The sequence below is a fragment of the Salmo salar genome, chromosome 10, assembly GCF_965601325.2.
Source record: "Salmo salar chromosome 10, fSalSal1, whole genome shotgun sequence".
Lineage (NCBI taxonomy): Eukaryota > Metazoa > Chordata > Actinopteri > Salmoniformes > Salmonidae > Salmo > Salmo salar.
Window position 1 is genome coordinate 106,481,617 of NC_138300.1, and position 6,000 is coordinate 106,487,616.

Genomic DNA, 6,000 nt, shown 5'->3' on the forward strand with positions numbered 1-6,000 from the left:
GTAACGCACAGCGTTGAGATTGCCTGCAATGACAACAAGCTCAGTCCGATGATGCTGTGACACACCGCCCAGACCATGACGGACCCTCCACCTCGAAATCGATCCCGCTCCAGAGTACAGGCCTTGGTGTAACGCTCATTCCTTCGACGATAAACGCGAATCCGACCATCACCCCTGGTGAGACAAAACTACGACTTGTCAGAAAAGAGCACTTTTTGCCAGTCCTGTCTGGTCCAGAGATGGTGGGTTTGTGCCCATAGGCGACGTTGTTGCCAGTGATGTCTGGTGAGGACCTGCCTTACAACAGGCCTACAAGCCCTCAGTCCAGCCTCTCTCAGCCTATTGCAGACAGTCTGAGCACTGATGGAGGGATTGTGCGTTCCTGGTGTAACTCGGGCAGTTGTTGTTGTCATCCTGTACCTGTCCCGCAGGTGTGATGTTCGGATGTACCTATCCTGTGCAGGTGTTGTTACACGTGATCTGCCAATGCGAGGACGATCAGCTGTCCGTCCTGTCGCCCTGTAGTGCTGTCTTAGGCCTCTCACAGTACGGACATTGCAATTTATTGCCCTGGCCACATCTGCAGTCCTCATGCCTTCTTGTAGCATGCCTAAAGCACGTTCACGCAGATGAGCAGGCCCTCTGGGCATCTTTCTTTTGGTGTTTTTCAGAGTCAGTAGAAAGGCCTCTTTAGTGTTGTAAGTTTTCATAACTGTGACCTTATTTGCCTACCATCTGTAAGCTGTTAGTGTCTTAACGACCGTTCCACGGGTGCATGTTCATTAATTGTTCATGGTTCATTGAACAAGCATTGGAAACAGTGTTTAAACCCTTTACAATGAAGATCTGTGAAGTATTTAGATTTTTACAAATTATCTTTGAAAGACAGGGTCCTGAAAAAGGGACATATCTTTTTTGCTGAGTTTATTTACTAGTTAACAAAAGAATCATGTATGTCATATAAAATATATTCACCCCATCCAGTATTGTAATCAAAACTTACCAGAAAGCATATAGTTCTTGGCTCAGACAGTGTACTAGTGTGGGCTCAAGAGCATCCCATTACTGTGCAAGATCTTGAGATTCAGCTGTACATGTGATGGAAGAATGCACTGTGCATGCAGAGGGTTGCAATTCCATTGAATTGGGGATAGTTTAACCAAAATATGCCACGAGAACTAGAATTGCCTTATGTGTATCCCACAAAAAAAGGTATAATGTTATAACTAACTTTTTTTATGAATTTAAGCAACAACAACAAAAAATTCCCATGGAACATTTCTAGGAAAATGATGGAAGTATACCGGAAGGTTTCCGACCCTTTGCAACCCTAATCACAATAAATAACGTATCGGCACCTAAGTAGTGTGATAATCTCGTATCATGAGGTCCATGGAATTTCCCAGTCCTACTAACAATGTAAAAAACACACAGTTCAACAAGTCTAGAAGGACAGATGCAAAGCTCAAAGCTCACAAGGAGAAAGTTAGCCTACTTGAATACTATTTGAAAACATCAACAAAGGGACAAAGAGGAGCACAGAGATATGCGTGTAAAGATATATTAATTATAGAAAGCCATTCAGTACATTCACCGGAGCAGAAGGCAGATGTATGAGCTTAGTTCCTTTCCCTTTCAGTGGGAAGTATCATGTTCTCTCTATCACAGTTAGGTTGGCACTAGGCTTGGCCAATTCTAACTGGTTTCTCAGGGTAAAGAGGCTAACAGGAAAGATACTTATTATTCTGAATGAAGCATCCAGTCCACAGAGGCAAAAGCCTCAAATGCTACTAAATTCTTACAGAACAGTATCATGCAATGCAATAACATAGGACATTGTTGAAAACTCAATCCAACAAGGCCCACTGTGTGTTGTGCATCCACAAAAGACTACAGTAGTGCTGTTCGCTTGGTACGGTACACATCAAGACTACAGCAAGTATGAGTGATGGGTTTGATGATGGGCGACAAGTTGAGCCAGAGTTGGAGGAGTTCTTTGGACTGTCTGGAAGGGATTCTTGGAAATATTGACTGGTAAAGCCACACAGTGGTTAGTGGTTAGGCCTACATGGGCTCCTGTGTGCACTGGTATGGAAGACTGCATTCAAGGAGCTGTCCCCCTAGCCCGTAGGCTGCAGACTGAGTCACTGCAGGGCAGGCAGAGAACAGACAGAGCACCACCACACATGCATGCAGTCAGAGAGAGACACACACACACACACACACTCCCTATTCTTCCTCATGCTCCAACCAATCTCTGATGCTCCGCATTAGAATTTTTGGATGGTTATTTTGTTGGCAAAAAAATAGCTCACTCCAAAGTAAGGGAACAAACACCCTGTCGGCCAAACCCTGAAAGCTAACCAGGAAGATATCCTCAACACTACTGATGATCCAATTTGAAACACTTGATTGTGCATTTCACTCTAAAGTGCTAAAGTTGCACTGTTTTATTTTACAAAGGACCAGTAATCCTACCACTTTTCAGTTGACACAACACAACTACCCTCTCGCCTAGGCCAGGGGTTTTCAAACGTCTCCTCGGGGATGCCCAGCCTTTCCTTGAATATGAACTATTGCACCGCTAGCACACCTGTTTCAACTTGTCAACTAATCATCAAGCCGTTGACTAGGTGTATCAGGTAAGCTAGTTCAGGGCTACAACAAAATTGTGAAATGTCTGTGGGTCCCCGAGACAAGGTCTGAAAAACACAGGCCTATAGGCTATCATGAATTGGCCTAGTCAGTTTGAGAGCTTGACTGATAATCTCATTATCATGGATGTATCTCGAGCCAGGGATCGGACCAGTCTCAAAGACAATATTTGACACTTTGAAGTTGAAGACTGTGATGACAACTTATGTAATAGGCTTATAAAAATACACACAGCATGATGACACATCGCCAACTCAAAGACATAGGCTATTTATAATGCAATGACTGGACAGATGGTACACCCACTGTTGAATGCAAACAGAAACCTGTACGTCTTAACTATGACTCTATGACCTACAATGTCAGCTAATGAGAGAAGTAGAACAGCGTAGCCTAGGCCTGGTGCAGTTTCCATAACAATTGCATTTCAAACAGAGGCTACATTTCATTGGCTTGTTTCAACTGTCAACTTCGGAAAATAACCTGCTGTACTACTTTGCATACAGTTAGCTGACGTATCTTTCAAGTACAACAAAACAGCTACAGAGCCAACCAGCCTGTACTAGAGACAAAAAGTCACGTAGGGTTACTGGATTGTGGAAACAGGATAAATGTACAGTTGAAGTCGGAAGTTAACATAAACCTTAGCCAAATACATTTAAACTAATTTAAACCCGAGTAAACATTCCCTGTCTTAGGTCAGTTAGGTTCACCACTTTATTTTAAGAATGTGACATGTCAGAAAAATAGTAGAGAGAACTATTTATTTCAGCTTTTATTCCTTTCATCACATTCCCAGTGAGTCAGAAGTTTACATGCACTCAATTAGTATTTGGTAGCATTACCATTAAATTGTTTAACTTGGGTCAAACTTTTCGGGTAGCCTTCCACAAGCTTCCCACAATAAGTTGAGAGAAGTTTGGCCCATTCCTCCTGACAGAGCTGGTGTAACCGAGTCTTTGGAAACTTTGGAAGTATGCTTGGGGTCATTGTCCATTTGGAAGACCCATTTGCGACCAAGCTTTAACTTCCTGATTGATGTCTTGAGATGTTGCTTCAATATATCCACATAATTTTCCTTCCTCATGATGCCTGCCATCTATTTTGTGAAGTGTACCAGTCCCTCCTGCAGCAAAGCACCCCACAACATGATGCTGCCACCCCCATGCTTCACGTTTGGGATGGTGTTCCAAGGCTTGCAAGCCTCCCCCTTTTCCTCCAAACATAACGATGGTCATTATGGCCAAACAGTTCTATTTTCGGTTCATCAGACCAGAGGACATTTCTCCAAAAAGTACGATCTTTGTTCCCATGTGCAGTTGCAAACTGTAGTCTGTTTTTTTTTATGGCGGTTTTGGGGCAATGGCTTCTTCCTTGCTGAGTGGCCTTTCAGGTTATGTCGATATAGGACTCGTTTTACTGTTTCCTCCAGCATCTTCACATAGTCCTATGCTGTTGTTCTGGGATTGATTTGCACTTTTCGCACCAAAGTACGTTCATCTCTAGGAGACAGAACGCGTCTCCTTCCTGAGTGGTATGACGGCTGCGTGGTCCCATGGTGTTTATACTTGCGTACTATTGTTGATGGAAATTGCTTCCAAGGATGAACAAGACTTGTGGAGGTCTACAATTTTTTTTCTGTGGTCTTGGTGATTTCTTTTGATTTTCCCATGATGTCAAGCAAAGAGGCACTGAGTTTAAAGGTAGGCCTTGAAATACATTCACAGGTACACCTCCAATTGACTCAAATGATGTCAATTAGCCGATCAGAAGCTTTTAAAGCCACAACATAATTTTCTGGAATTTTCCAAACTGTTTAAATGCACAGTCAACTTAATGTATGTAAACCTCTGACCCACTGGAATTGTGATACAGTGAATTATAAGTGAAATAATCTGTCTGTAAACAATTGTTGGAAAAAATACTTGTCATGCATAAAGTAGATGTCCTAACCGACTTGCCAAAATTATAGTTTGTTAACAAGAAATTTGTGGAGTGGTTGAAAAACTAGTTTTAATGACTCCAACCTAAGTGTATGTAAACTTCCGACTCCAACTGTATACTAAATGTGATAACAAACAGAGCATTATTCTGCCTCCTACCATGCCAATTCATACACCAAGAGTGTGTGTGAGTAGACCCTTTTTTTTTTGTACATTGTTTTATATATATTTGTCCAGACAGCTATTAAGATTTGAAAATGTTTAAGATCTGAGAAAGACAGAAAACACTGTAAAATTACTCACTATCCAGTCTCCATTGACTTCCATTAGATTTGCTTATACTGCATGTACTCTAGAGGTGTGTGTGTGTGTGTAAGAGAGTGTGTGCATTCGGGAAGTATTCAGACCCCTTCACTTTTTCTACATTGTTACGTTACAGCATTATTCTAAAATTGATTCAATTGTTTTTTCCCCTCAATCTCAAATGGGTCAATGACTCATTGACCATTAATGTAGAAAATCAATCAACACAATGCCTAACACTATGAGACAGACAGATACCTTAATCTTCAATGGTTTACACTACTTATTTTAACAGATCATCAAGCCAAGGCATGTGAAACATTCAGTTCACAACACCTGAAACAAAATGTAACCGACACTTCCTGATCACGTCATACTTATAGGCGACGTAACTGACTTTCGTTACAAAAATAGAAAATGTTCTTCCTCCCTAAGAAAAACATATTTATATGTGTAAGGTAAAACCGCTGGCACCGCCTCAATGAAAGAGTTGCCGACATAAAGTTAATATCAAGTCAGGGTAATGATCCGTAAAATCCTTCTCAAGTTAACGTTAACTTACCCGCCACTATAGACAGTTGTACAGTCCAACTAGATTGAGTAGCCTAAAAAAGTAAGATAAAGTAAAGTAATACGTTACCATGTGAAGGCAGTAAAGATAGTCGTAGACGACTTCAAAAGTCTATCTTTGTCACAATTTGATAAAGCTGTATTTCCTCTGTTTACAATGTAACAGTGGAGGAATTTCACTGAACTGCCTGCGGGGGAGGAACTTTCAAGAAAGCTGACAAGACTCGCGCATCGTCTGTAGCTATAGTAACCTTTCCGCGCAGAAGTTACGTGGGACAACCTGGGGGAACAGGTCGGAAATTCCCCATGCCATAGCTGGACTTTCTCAAGACATAATGCAGTGTGCCAAATGTGGTTGAGACAAATAATTAATTCACTCCACTATCCAGAGAATAAAAAATAAATTGATATTTGTAATTAGCCTAGCTAGATCTTTTTACATCATAATTAGGCCTGGCTTTTACACTGTATATCTAAATTGGACCATTACCTCTGATTCTTATGCATGACATTTGCAGCTGAATCCCAT

At 41.4% G+C, this 6,000-nt stretch overlaps 1 protein-coding gene across 1 annotated transcript in view; it reads right to left on the reverse strand.

The window, feature by feature from the left end:
• Window positions 1-5,734, reverse strand: part of LOC106561383 (EF-hand calcium-binding domain-containing protein 4B) — a 37,268-nt gene extending 31,534 nt beyond the window's left edge. Inside the window, exon 1 of the mRNA XM_014125270.3 lies at window positions 5,542-5,734. The gene's annotated coding sequence lies outside the window, so the exon portion shown is untranslated. The remainder of the gene's footprint in view (window positions 1-5,541) is intronic.
• Between the last annotated feature and the right edge of the window lie 266 nt (window positions 5,735-6,000).